The sequence below is a fragment of the Ahaetulla prasina genome, chromosome 3 (assembly GCF_028640845.1).
Source record: "Ahaetulla prasina isolate Xishuangbanna chromosome 3, ASM2864084v1, whole genome shotgun sequence".
NCBI lineage: Eukaryota > Metazoa > Chordata > Lepidosauria > Squamata > Colubridae > Ahaetulla > Ahaetulla prasina.
Window position 1 is genome coordinate 41833511 of NC_080541.1, and position 14301 is coordinate 41847811.

The window sequence follows — 14301 nt, forward strand, 5'->3', positions numbered from 1 at the left end:
CATATTTTACTTGATATTAGAAATGTTTAAATTTTTATAACCTGTCCAGTTCAGTTGTAACAGAATTCAAACTTTGTTGAACTAAAAACTCTGGAAAATCAATATATAAATCCAGTCCACAAGTCTGCTAAAAGAAATTTATCTTTCAGGAATACCTTATATCTTGGGAATCCATAATGCAATATGTTATTTAAAAAAATAGGAATACATCTTGAATTGCTGATCACTTTTTTTATTAACTTTTGTAAAGAGCAAATTCAGAATAAGTTTCTACTATTAACCCCAGTTTTTGGCTGATCGTTGGTTTTTTTTACTTGAGGCTGAATAATAAATAATGATGCCTTCCAATCAAATGTTGTAAGAGCCAGGAGTCATCAACTTAGCTTAGCCCATAGCAGACAACCCCTTGTCTTCTCCTTGGCCCTTGGGAATAAAAATGCAAATAAAGAGGGGTCATTTTTCAGGTGTTCAGAATTTGTAAGACCAAGTGAGATAATATTAAGCACTTCTGATGAAGTGATTTATGTATTCTGTTGTAATAAACATTAATCCTCAGGTAGAAAAACATAGAGCGAGCTAATAATAGAACCTCACATTTCCAGGAGCAGAGTTCCAATAGAAAGGAACAAGCTATCTTCTTGAATCTGTTTTTCAACTAATTCTGATTGAGAATCTCCCTTAAATTTTAAATGCATCTTATCTGGATTACACCAATACTTATTTTGATTCACACTAAGCTAAAATTGCTGTGTTTTTATTTTTTTCTTCTGCTTCTAGGTACTGCTTGTTAATTGTAGGGGCTTACTAAGTTAAAATTGAGATATTTGTTTTCTTACATTTGTAAAAGATATAACTTAATAATTTTTCTTATATTCTACATGAGATGGTGTGGGTGCTGCTTTATTTGTATTATGGTTGGTGACACAATCAGCCAGATGTTTAGATTGGATCTGATATTGTCTTCCACCAATCAAGTCCTTCCCAAGAACCTGGGTTAAGCAGATGTTGTTTGATGGCGTTAGAGGTATCATCAATGGATATAAGATACTTATCAACACCCAGAAGGCCTAAATAATATATGTGGGAAAATGCTTTCAGACCTACTGGGAATTGTCAGAGATTATGAAATACCAGTATATAGAAACTTTATCAAAGATTTGTTCTGTAATGCCAAAGAATTGTTTGTTTGTTTGTTTGTTTTAGAAAATTTATATTGTTGCCTGCTCACACATAGCGACTCAATGAGGCTTACACAGATATAAAAACCATATAAAAGAAATAAAAACAATAAAAAGAAAAATAATAAATTAGTAAAATAATAACCCTCTCACCCCAGCAACAACACACATTCATACAAACCATTTAATGGGCTCCATCCCATTCTGGGTTCCCCAGGCCCACTGATAGAACCATGTCTTCAGCGCCTTCCAAAAGAGTGTTAAAATGGGGGCCAGTCTAATGTCTGGAATGATGTTCCAGAGAGAGGGAGCCATCCTAGAGAAGGGCCTTCTATAATTAATTAAAAATATAGAAGACTATATTTACAAATAAAACCACTGAGACTAGCATTTTTTTTTATTTTAATCAGCAGTCTCCCAACTGTTGGGAGCTTTATGTTAGTGACCACAGTTGGAATGAACAATGTTGTTTTGGTGGTCATGAAGCGAAACCATAATTGTGTTTATAAACATATTCAATTTTCCTTTACTTCTTTCAGTTACCTTAATTCATTCTGTCTTGGATAAGGATAAAGCCAACTTACAATTTTGCATTGAGCTCTGCTATGATTGTATTCAGTCTTCAAGTAGAACATATTCTGAACTTAAGAAACTCTGATATTGATGCAGCTGCTCAGTTTATTGTTTTCTTCTCAGTTCAAAATTTGTATTAATGTATTATAAGCAGAAATCACAACATGTTATGTCATGTGTTTCACTAATGTGGTGATCTTTTTTTAATATCATGCTCAGGTTATATAATTATTAGAGTGAAACTGTTAAATGGGTAAGGAGAAATGACTACAATGCTCTTCTTTCCACTTCCTGTCTTAAAAGATAGTTGCTCTAGTGATTGCTGTTTCCATCTCATCAGATCTAATCTGGTTTTCCACATCAACTAAATCGTTGATCATTGTGCTTATTTATGGATATGCTTTTGATCCAGCTGAATTCTAGGTTGAATTGGGCTACTTTGGAGACATAATGTGACACTCCACATTATGAACTGGAATTTCCTCCAAAACCAACACAAAGACTATCAACAAAGGTTTGTGAACAATTCTGGGCTTAAGAAAGACAAACAACCTAGCTGAAGAATTTTTTTTCCACTTTGTGTTGCTTTCCATATATTAATAATGTTAGAATGGAAGGAAAAGAGCAGTTACTGAATGATAAACTTATCATCTAATCACAGACAAATTGTTTATTTATTTATTTTATTTATTTGTCAAACACAACAATATATATAAGCATAAGCATGAAATAACCATACGAATTGGATACAACCAAAGGGAACATTAGGACAGGAATGGTAGGCACGCTGGTGCTCTTATGCACGCCCTTACAGACCTCTTAGGAATGGGGTGAGGTCAACCGTAGATAGTCTTTGGTTAAAGCTTTGGGGATTTGGGGAAGAGACCACAGAGTCAGGTAGTGCATTCCAGGCATTAACAACTCTGTTACTGAAGTCATATTTTCTACAATCAAGATTGGAGCGGTTCACTTTAAGTTTAAATCTATTGTGTGCTTGTGTATTGTTGCGGTTGAAGCTGAAGTAGTCTTCGACAGGAAGGACATTGTAGCAGATGATTTTATGAGTTATACTCAGGTCATGCCGAAGGCGGCAGAGTTCTAAATTTTCTAAACCAAGGATTTCAAACCTGGTGGCATAAGGTATTTTGTTGTGATCAGAGGAGTGGAGAACTCTTCTTGTAAAATATTTCTGGACACGCTCAATTGTATTAATGTCCGAAATGAGGTGTGGGTTCCAGACAGGCGAGCTGTAATTAAGAATTGGTCTAGCAAATGTTTTGTATGCTCTGGTTAGTAGTGTAATCTTTCTGGAGAAGAAGCTATGCAAGATTAGGTTTACAACTCTTAAAGCCTTTTTGGCGATGTAGTTGCAGTGGGCTTTGGCACTTAGATCATTTGATATGAAAACTCCAAGGTCTTTGACGGAGTGAGGGTCATCTACAAGGTAATGTCCATCAAGCTTGTATTTAATGTTCTGATTCTTTTTGCCAATGTGTAAGACAGAGCATTTGTTGGTTGAGATTTGGAGTTGCCAAATTTTTGACCATTCCAACACAAAGTCAAGGTCTTTTTGAAGGGTAGCCGCATTGTTGGTAGTGTTAAATTGTTTAACATCATCAGCGAAGAGAACACAATTACTTATAATATGGTCACAGAGGTCGTTAATGTATCATATGAAGAGTGTTGGTCGTAGAACGCTGCCTTGGGGGACACCACTATTGACAGGAGCAGGATTTGATAGGGCATTGTCTATTTTGACCACTTGTTGCCTGTTTGACAGGAACGTAGTTATCCAATTATGGAGGGGTCTGGAGATGCCGTAGGATTTTAGTTTTAGAAGAAATTTGTCATGTTTATCGGAACTGTTCAATCTCAGTGCATTGGGAGAAGAAATATTTGGTTATAATACTACAGTGTGTTCTTGGTTCTGTGAAAGTTATATCTCCACTGACCACAATTGATGCAATTGGTTGGGATTCACACATTACTAGTGGAAGAAAGTTGGACACAGAGGCAGAGTTGTAACACATATCCCCCTGAACATTCCCTCCAACCTCCTTCAAAGCAAAGGAGGAGGAGTTGGTATCCATTACTAGTTTTTAGAGCAGACATACACTTTCACCTGAACCCCAGTATATTTCAGTCCTTGATATACAATCATGGTTAGGACTAGAATTTTAGCTGTCAGTCATGCTGGTTGTGAAGTGAGTTATACCTGATTTTACAACCCTTTTTGCTACAGTTGTTAAGAGAATCACTGAAATTGTTAAGTGAATCACATAGTCATTAAAATGAATCTGATTTTCCCCATTGACTTTGCTTGCTGGAAGTCATCTGGGAAAGTTACAAATGGTGATCACATGATCCTGGGATGCTGTAACTCATAAATACATGCCAATTGCCAAGCATCAAATTGTGATTACATGACTATGGGAATGATACCACAATCATAACTGTAAGGACCAGTCGTAAGTCATTTTTTTCTAAATGAATGGTTCTAAGCCAAGGACCACCTGTAAATCACACTACAAGAAGGACTATTTTTATAATGTATTGTTTTAATATATAGAAGGGGGTGCAAAAGCAAACAAACGGAAGAAGAAAAAACAAAACTTTAATACTATTCAAGAACAACTTCATTTTTAAACATACTGTTAAATTTTGACCATATCAAATAATACAGATAGTCCATGACTTATGACCATTTGTTCAGCAACTGTTCAAAATTACAATAGCACTGATGAAGAGACTTACAACCCTTGCCCATAGTTCCAACTATTGCACCACGCCTGCCCTTAACGACCATGGAAATGCTGCATCTCCCCGCTACACCATCGGCTGGAAAATGTGCCAAGGGCCAGGAGGCATTGGCTAGCTCAACCCAACAGCCTGCAGACCTCCTCCCTTTCCAAGAGACCTGGGCTTTCTCCCTGTCCCACCATGTCTAGAAACGTAGGCTAGGTGCATGGGCCTCCTGCATCTCCTCCCTGCCATTCTCAAGAGTTCTGGGCCTTCTCCCTGTCCTGCCACACCCTGCCCCCCTTAATCTTCCCTTTCCCTTCCGATGCTGATAGAGACACACAGCCGATGTAAGGCTCAGCTACAAAGCTAATAAAGTCAATCTTCCTCAAGGCTGGCCAGTAACAGGAAGTCACCCAATAAAGTGCTGGTCCACAGACCAGGGATTGTGGACCTCTGCCTTAAAAGTATCCCCCCAAAAGTTTTAAGTTTGCAGATTAGTTGTAGCATTAAAGCTCTGAAGCACTTTGTTTTTGAAGGCAAAAAAATATTTGCAAGGTTCTTTACATAGCCCCTGTCTGCAACTATTTAAACCATGCATGCATTTTCTCAAGATCGATAGTTTTATAGCAATAGCACTTAGACTTATATACCATTTCACCGTGCTTTACAGCCTTCTCTAAGCTGTTTACAGAGTCAGCATATTGCCCCCAACAATCTGGGTCATTTTATCACCTCAGAAGGATGGAAGGCTGAGTCAACCTTGAGCCGGTCAGGATCGAACTGCTGGAGTGAGCAGTAAGTTAGCCTGCAGTATTGCATAAGGTCACAGAAAAATGCATGACTACTTAGGAGTTGCAGACATATGCAACCTTTTGTTTTTAAATGGGCAGCAGTCATTTGTTATAACACTCGGGAATCATAAAGGTGTATTTGTCAACTTTTATTTAATTTTGGTTTCAAATTATCCATGCACATAGTTTTTCTCAAAAAAAATTGTTTTATGGTTGCACTGGGAATCAATATTTTGATGCCTAATACTGTACACACTATTGCAGTACCTCTAGCATTTACCCAGATATTTCTGAAAATAAGTTCAAATTTCTAGCATAAAAAGCATGCTGGAATTTTTAAATCTTCTCTGGGAGGTCATTTTGAAAAACTAAATTTACTTGGAAGTCTGACCTTGTGATATGATTAGATACAGAGTTACTATCTCAGTGATATGATTAGATGCTGATCATATACAAGATGTGATGTTATATTAGATGGATGGACGGACGGACAGACAGACAATTTGGTCTTTCTTTAAATGAGGTTTTTATTATTTATTTTGTTGCATTGGATAAAATATTAAATCTGTAAAGTATTTCTTTTTTAAAATATGTCATAAATTTCAAACTGTGCTTAAAATAGACAATTTGCCTCTCCACCTTGTAGGATCATGAAAAGTACCTTGGAAAGTTTCATAAATCTCCAGTCTTACCTATTCATATTTGTGAGTTCATTTATATAACACTTATTTACAGAGATACTTATTAATGGCCACTTGCCTTCACCATCCTTCCAACTCAAGAACTAAATATTATTATTCTTTTTTAGATAATTGCCATAAAATAATTTCAATATGTCACCAATTAAGGGTTGAGAGTATGCAATGATTTATGAAAAGGAAATGCTTTGAAAACAGGATTTAAGCAAAATATTAGCTACATAAAGTTCTGTAGTTTACTGCTACTGCAAAATCTGATACCAGTTTGACTTCTCTTTTTTCCTGTTCTAAAGTTTATTCTGTAAGTTTTCTATATACTATGAGTTGATACTTACAATGTATATATCCAAACTCAAGGCACATGTTGTTTTAGGGGCAGAACATGTCATTTTATACTAACTAGCAGTAGCAACTTTTCATCTTTTCCCAGTTTGAATCTGCCTTTTCTCAAGTATCATTAATTACCTTAAGAAATCTTTGCAACTCAGATTTCGTAAATACTGCCAAAAATTTTCAGTTGTCTCAATATAAATCTTGTTTGTTGTTTTGTTGTTTATTTTTAGAATCAATATATGAGTGGCAATTAATCTGTTGGGAGGCCGCCCACTAGAGAGGTCTCAGTTGAGATAGTTCTCAACAGTTTTGATGGGCTGTTCAATATTTAGTCATCATGTAAAAAACAAGTTCCATATCAAAGGAAGAAAAAATAGAAATTAAAGCTTTCCCAGTTTATCATGGCAATTTTTCTGGGTACAAGTTATCAGGTGAGAGAGAAGCTGAGGTGATAGGTGGAGAAGAGGATAATGAGCTGGAAGAGAAAAAGTAATTATAGGGGCAGTTGCAAAGTTGAAGCTTTATCTGAGGGAAAAACCATAAGTCATAAAACTTACAGTGCCCCTCTACAAAAGGTTCAAAATTGCTTCATTAGCAGAGGATGGGGTGTATGAATGAAATGGAGCAGTTGTAAAGAGCAGTTGTATCTTGTGTAGGAATGCAGTTCATATATATGTATATGAGAGAATATGTTTATATTTAAGGGTGGTTTGCATGTATGATATAATTGTGCAGGCATATGTGCCTATGCATGGAAAAATTCTGTATATGTATGTGGAAGTTAAATGTGGAAGAAAGTTTGTATTTGTATGTACATATAAATGTGCCTGTACATGCCCTGACACTTTAATTTCAAAGCTTCAAATGGTTGTCTTCCCTTCATGGTTTTACAGTAGATCCTTTCAGGCAAAAAATTCAAGGCATGGTTTCATGTCATAACATAAATGTAACAGATACCAAACTTCGAATCAGGACCCTCAATCAAAATAAAATTATATTTTTTAAAATATCCAATTTTTCAGAATAATAAAATGAAAGGACGGGCAAAGAAACTATACTGACACAATAATTTCTATACCTGCCAAATATTTCTTGAAGAAAATTTTAAAGATTCTTAATTCTTTAAAAAAATCTTTAAAAAATTATTTTAAAATATATCCTTGGATAGCTCAGGCTGTAAGGAGCCTGTTATTAGAACACAGTAGCCTGCAATTACTGCAGGTTCAAGCCCGGCCCAAGATTGACTCAGCCTTCCATCCTTTATAAGGTAGGTAAAATGAGGACCCAGATTGTTGGGGGGGCAATAAGTTGACTTTGTAAATACACAAATAGAATGAGACTATTGCCTTATACACTGTAAGCCGCCCTGAGTCTTCGGAAAAGGGCGGGATATAAATGTAAAAAAAAAAAAAGGGCCTCTGTGACTCAGACTGGTAAGACAGTCTGTTATTAACAGCAGCTGCTTGCAATTACTGCAGGTTCAAGCCCCACCAGGCCCAAGGTTGACTCAGCCTTCCATCCTTTATAAGGTAGGTAAAATGAGGACCCAGATTGTTGGGGGCAATAAGTTGACTTTGTATATAATATACAAATGGATGAAGACTATAATAACTAAAACGAAAACTAAAATAAAAAAAACAAAAAAAAAAAAACAAAAAAACCCAAATTGGTTCTTTGTTTGTCTACAATTACTAATCAACCACAACCCAATCTAGTATGAACATATATTTTTTTTGTTGACTGGAGTATTTGCCTAATTTTTCCATTACATTTTAGCCTGTTGTGCATTTTTTTTAATAAATAAAGAATTAGAAATAACTACAAGACATATTGCTTTCTGTGATATAAACAGAGGATACTGAAAACTAACTAGGAGAAAGAATCGGGATAAGAACTAAATTTAAATTTAATTTTATTATAATTGCATTAAATGAATATACTTAACAAGTTTATCTGTCTGTCCATCTCTTTTTCTTAATCACCACATTTTACATTCTTTTAATGGCAACTTTAGTGATGATCTAATAGCCACTTGGGAGTGGGGTAGGTCATATGTAGCCTATTCTAAACAGTTTATCCCCTCCTTGACCTAGGTATCTTGAAGAGGTTAAGTTCAGACCCAATTGTATGATGCTCTGTTATTCAATCCTAACTGTTAAAAAATAGCGTACTACAATGTGGCTATTGTTACCTTCCAATTTTTCTTCTGTTAATGACATGTACCAACTAATTCAACATATTGAAAAGAATTTCAGTAGCTTTGAATGCCAGCTCTATTTTAAAAAGTGAACACTGGAGAGGTTCTTTTTATAAAAAAGTATAGTTAGATTCATAACTGTGATGACAGAAACAGCACATTCTTATTCCATCTGTTAGTCACTTTCTCTACAAAGATGTGACACACGAAGATCTGAAAAATGTCCCCCATGTGTAGGAGTTTGCCATTAGCAGAAGGATAAACCATGCATAGGAACATAGTGCTAGCAATTTCCTCTTTGGTACTGCTAGGGTTAGAAAGCAAGACCAAGCCTTGTATTTTCCACCATGATGTTATATTGCTTACCCTTTCGCCCATTTCTAAAGTGCTTGCTTGGCCCAAGAAGAGACAATTACGCCCTGTTAGCAATATTATACATGGAAAGCAAGGATCAAATCATCCAAAATATTTTGGCATGGAGCCTACCTTTTTCATACAGATAGTCTTCAGCATACAGCTATAATGATTTAGCAACTATTCAAAGTCACAATACAAACCTGTGCCTGAGGTTACAGCTGTTGTAGCATCCCACAGTCACGTGATCAAATTTTGGGTATTTGCACTTAAAACTGCAGGTACGTTTCAACTCCACATACTTAACCTATCTCCCCTATCTCTGCCCTTTACACTTCTTGTCACTCTGTGCTCCACCATCCCGGCTGACCTTCACCATTTTCTTTCTTCCAGTGCTGATGAGGCATGGCCAGACTAGCTGCTGGGACAAACTTGAAATTGGGTTTTATGTGGCAAAAAAAAATAGAAAGAAAGAAATATCCCAGAGCTGTTGCATGCCAAAAAAAAAAGCCCCTAGGTAAGGCTGGATTTTGCACTCCACAAAAGAGGAGAAAGAGGAAAAGGAGAAGAATTTGACATTTTTTGTCAAAGCTCAGAGTGACCAAGAACGTTTGGTAAATGTTAGCATATTATGGATCTAGGGCTCCTTTTGAATTATTTTTTTCACAGTTAAAACCCATCCCAGTTTGGTTCAGCAGCCGGGCCAAACTGGGTATACCTCATCAACAGCAGGAGCAAGAAGATGATGAAGGTCAACCAGGGCAACAAACTGGCAGGGGTCTCAAGCTGCAGGATGGCAAAGGTGACTGCAGCTTCCCAGGGCACTCCAAGCAGCCCCAGAGCTACGTGATTCAGGGTGGCGAAAAGGGCAGAAGTGGAGGACGCATGAATACACATATAATGCATGTTTGTTGATCCAAAGTATGCTAAACAACTAGAATCTTTTGGGAGGCATAGATGTGTGTATGCACACATACACACATCTATGGACGGATATGTAATATACTACCTAAAATATTTAATAGAAATTGCTTGTAAATTGTTTGCGAAACGTTTAAAACAGAAGGTCTATTTCAGTTTAAATTCATATTATGGAATTTGTATAGGAAAAAAATATAAATTAACTGGCAATTATGATAATTATGATGAATGTTTTTCAAGATTAACTTTTACCTGAATTTATCAAAGAAAAAATGAAATGTGGTAGAAGTTAAAGGTGTTCTTGTCAGTATAAAAAAGTAAATGCATTTTGTTTTGCTGTATGCAGACTTTGGAATTTTCTGGTTAGGAGGATTTGTCTGTCTCTGCATGTTAACTTGCAAATGCAGCATTAAGACAAAGTTTCCTTTAAGTCAGGCTTACCCTGGGGGTCATCTTGATAGCAATATGGGAGTAGAATAATAATTCCTCAACTTCCTCATCTTCCTCTTGCTGCCTGTGTTTCACATCATCATTATTATTTATTTATTTACTATTCTATTCCCTGGAAGTTTTCTATCAGGCTTAACCCAAGTTGCTTTCAAATCAGAAAATTTAGGCAGTATTAGTATTTTCTATTTATTAATGCCTTATTAAAGGCTGGGGTTTATTTCCTAATCTAATCTGATTAAAACAGAGTAAGAAGAATAGCAGAAAAGAAATTTCCAGATATAAGTAATTGAAAAAATTGTGGCATACAATTCCTAGAAACTAGAACTGTATATTAAAAAAAAAACTGGAATAAAATTTGTGTTACCATGCATGAATGGAAATAATAGATTAATGTGTAGGAGTTTTTCTAATAACACCGGGTAACCTAATTATTTTTACATGTTTTTTTCACATCCACATGCATGGATGTGCTCTGTGGTAAATTGTGCTGTGAAACAAACACACTTTGTCTGTTATTTTCCTACCCCTATCTTTATATTTTATTTCTGACAGTTATTACTCCCACATAAATATACTTCTTGTCTTAATTGCTCATGTTTAAGCAATGGATAAAGAATATCAGAATGACTGAGATAATAGTAATTGTTACAAGGTTGAATAAGTTTCTGAAATTCATTCATCTTTTTGGTGTGCTTGCTGTTTTGCTTCATTTCTTTTTTAAACAGACATGTAAGTACTTATAGCAAAGACGTCAGGGTTCCAAGGAACACCCCCAATGAAATAAAACTCCAAGGCCTGAGGTTCCTCAAAGTTCCAATTTATTAGAGATGTCATGTTGGCACATCTGGGAAAACCGGAATCTGAAAGCTTCCAGGTTTTACACACCCAGCTAACAGTTCACAGCCCTACTCCATACCCACAAATTCATCACATAGTCCAATCAACTCTTCACATTCAACGGGATACAGTCTCCAGGCAGTCTCCAGCAGGTGCAGGAAAAAGTGTCCTTGAATTAATGTTGTTATGGCTAATGTTCTACCGCTCCAACAAAAACCCCTCCCAATTTCCCAGGCTAAAATATGTGGCAGTTAGGAAGCAAAAAGGAAAACTGTCTTCCAAAACTGACAAAATATTAATTTGGTCACTTGTCTTTTAATATTTTATGTGAACTATTTTGATAAAAGGATTGTATCGTCTCAATAGATTTTATATTACCCTGGTAATAACATGGTTTGGAAATCAATGCAGCTGCTGATAGTATTCATATTAATTAGATAAATCAGTAAGCTTTGTGGTTCTTTTGTTTTCCAGAAGTAGAGATTCCTGTGTGGTGCTGAAAGATCCTCAACAATTGACTTCTTTGTTTTCCATTGAGCTGTACCACCCTGGCAACAAGTCTGCGAATGAATAAATTCTTTGATCCACAAGATCCATACATGCATCCAACATGCTGTCAAATTGGCAATCCCTCTACTACAGGGCTGTTAAACTTGCGGGCCAGATGGGTCACACGCTGACCACGCCTACGCCTGGTATAGCGAAGGGGGGGAACGTCCTGATACATCATATGATGCCGCCGTGATGCCACGAGTTTTACACCGCTCTTCTACTACCAGGGATCTCTTGCTTTATTCTTTCATTTAAATTCTTCTTTACTAAAATGTTAATTTTATTCAACTTCAGCACTATTACTAGATATAACTTCTATACAGGAGTGAAATCTACTTACCTTCCCTACTGGTTCAGAAGGGCACATGATGTGTGTGTGTGCTTTACACACACATGCCGACCCTCTGCGCATGCGCAAACCCTTCTGCACATGAGCAGAGGGTAAAAAACAGATTACTGGGTAGGTGGGCGGAGCCTTGAGCTACCATTGCTATCAGTTCTCTGAACCACCAACCGTCATCACTACCAGTTTGGCCAAACCGGGAGCATTTCTGTTGTGACTCCAGCCCCCGAACCTGGCCCCATGCCCGGAAGTAACTTGGAGCCAGGCCTGCTGTCAGAAAGTGACTTGGACAGTGAGGGGGAAAGGCTGTCAGGACTTACCTTGGGAGCACCGGCTTCCCTGGCTCAGTTCCAGGAGCCAGAAGCAGGCCAGGTGGAAGAAATAATGAGGCCTAGGAAGTGCTGAGTCATGGAGCCACACCCCACAGGATATAAAAGGCAGTGAGAGCTGGTGTGTTTCTTTGTAACAGGCAAATCCACTGATTGACTAGAGCTGAAGTTTGTGACTCACCAGCGTCGTGGAAAATAACGAGGACTCTTGGCAGACGCTGGCTGCCAGAACTGATAGTGCCGGCTAATTAAGCCATCATTCGGACAGAGGCAAGGAGGACAGAACAATTTCACCCCTGCTTCTATATCATGCTTAAATCACATTAACCAAGCTGAGTTTCTTTTAAGTATAGAAGGCTTATGTAAAATGCATTAATTGGTTTATTAGATTGCGATAATATGTGACATATGCTGGGAAAGGGACAGAAATAGTTTAGTCTGTTGCTCCTGTTTGATCTCACAACAAGTTTTAATATCATCATTGTTAGTCCTTTGAGATAGGCCATATCAGGGAATCAATTCCACAAGCTTGACTGGAACTACTATATGTTTATTGATATAGACAATTGTAGTTGCTGTCTCTGCATAGTTTCTTTAAGGTCATCTCTAAAACTTTCACCACGGTATTTTCCTGGTTTGGCTCCGGAGATTTTGAATATTTGTAGCATTTTTATGTATTTAACTTCAGATAGAGCTATTTCCAAAAAATAGTATTGGAAGATTATAGGCCAGTCCCTAACAATTGTTATGTGAGACAGACCAAAAAAATGCATTGTCTTCAATGGAATTTCATATCTGTAAAAACTAGTGAGGTTACTAAAGAATTCCTGAAAGATATCTCATACTATATTTTTATAATATAGGAATTCTAGAAGGCTGTGCATGGTTTTGAGTCCTGTGGTGGATTGGATAAAATTTACTAATCTAAAATGAATTTTAGATTAGTAGAGTAATCTAGGAGTAGGGCCTTCTCTGTTGGAGCATCGACGCTCTGGAATGAACTTCCCCCTGGCCTACGTCAAGTGCCTGATCTTCGGACCTTCCGTCGTGAGCTAAAAACATATTTATTTATTCAAGCGGGACTGGCATAATGGTTTTAATAGTTTTAATCTTAAACTGGGGTTTTTATTGGGTTTTCTAAATTCTTTTATAATTTTAAATTTAAACTTTTAATTATCAGCCTTTTGTAATTTGCTAGGTTTTAATTGTTGGTTTTAATTGTATATGTCTTGTGTTTTATCTTTGGCTGTACACCGCCCTGAGTCCTTCGGGAGAAGGGCGGTATAAAAATTTAATAAATAATAAATAATAATAATAATTTCATAAGGCAGAAAAGTTGGGATTGCATTGCTCTAGACACTGAGCCCAGGTGACACCTTTCCTTGTTGGTTTTATTTTAACTGCTATATAGAAATGGACCAGAAGACATTTGTTGGGTCATGTGAAGAATTTTCAGGACATCTAGGCAATAAAATGGCTCACAGTTGGACATCAGTTGAGCAGGACTAACAAGATGATGTGGGCTACCTCTTGCAGGTTTCAAGGATGAATTTTAATCTCAGTCCTGAAGAAGTGGGCAAAGTTCTCTGCTATTTTGAAGCTTAGATCCCTGTTCTTCATGGTTGTTGAAAGCCTTTAGGAGATAGGAGGCTGAGTTTGGGTGATAGTAAATGGTTCTCTGAAGATGTACTTTTGTCTGCCTGACCACTTCAATTGTTATGTATCAGCGGAAAAGAAATGCTGTACTAACTGCATACCAGAACAGATTTCTAAACTTTGTCATTTCCCTCTAACTTTTTTTTTTTCAGAACTAAAAGCTAAACATCTGGAGCCTGTGGTCTTCCAAATTTTGCTAAAGTAGATTTCCCAGCACATTATTGATTATTTGAGCTAGAAAGTTGTCATTCATCAAATCTGGAGGGTCATAGGTACCCTATCTTTACAATACTCAATTTACTTATGTCAAAATTCTTCAAACATCAGATTGTTTTAGTACTTAACTG

At 36.7% G+C, this 14301-nt stretch overlaps 1 protein-coding gene across 4 annotated transcripts in view; it reads left to right on the top strand.

Moving 5' to 3' along the window:
- JPH1 (junctophilin 1) overlaps positions 1-14301 on the top strand; it is a 64542-nt gene that overhangs the window by 27789 nt on the left and 22452 nt on the right. The window contains exon 3 of one of the 4 annotated variants that reach the window (XR_009154378.1): positions 11549-14226. The exons of the other annotated variants lie outside the window; for them this stretch is intronic. The gene's annotated coding sequence lies outside the window, so the exon portion shown is untranslated. The remainder of the gene's footprint in view (positions 1-11548; positions 14227-14301) is intronic. 4 annotated transcript variants of the gene reach the window in all.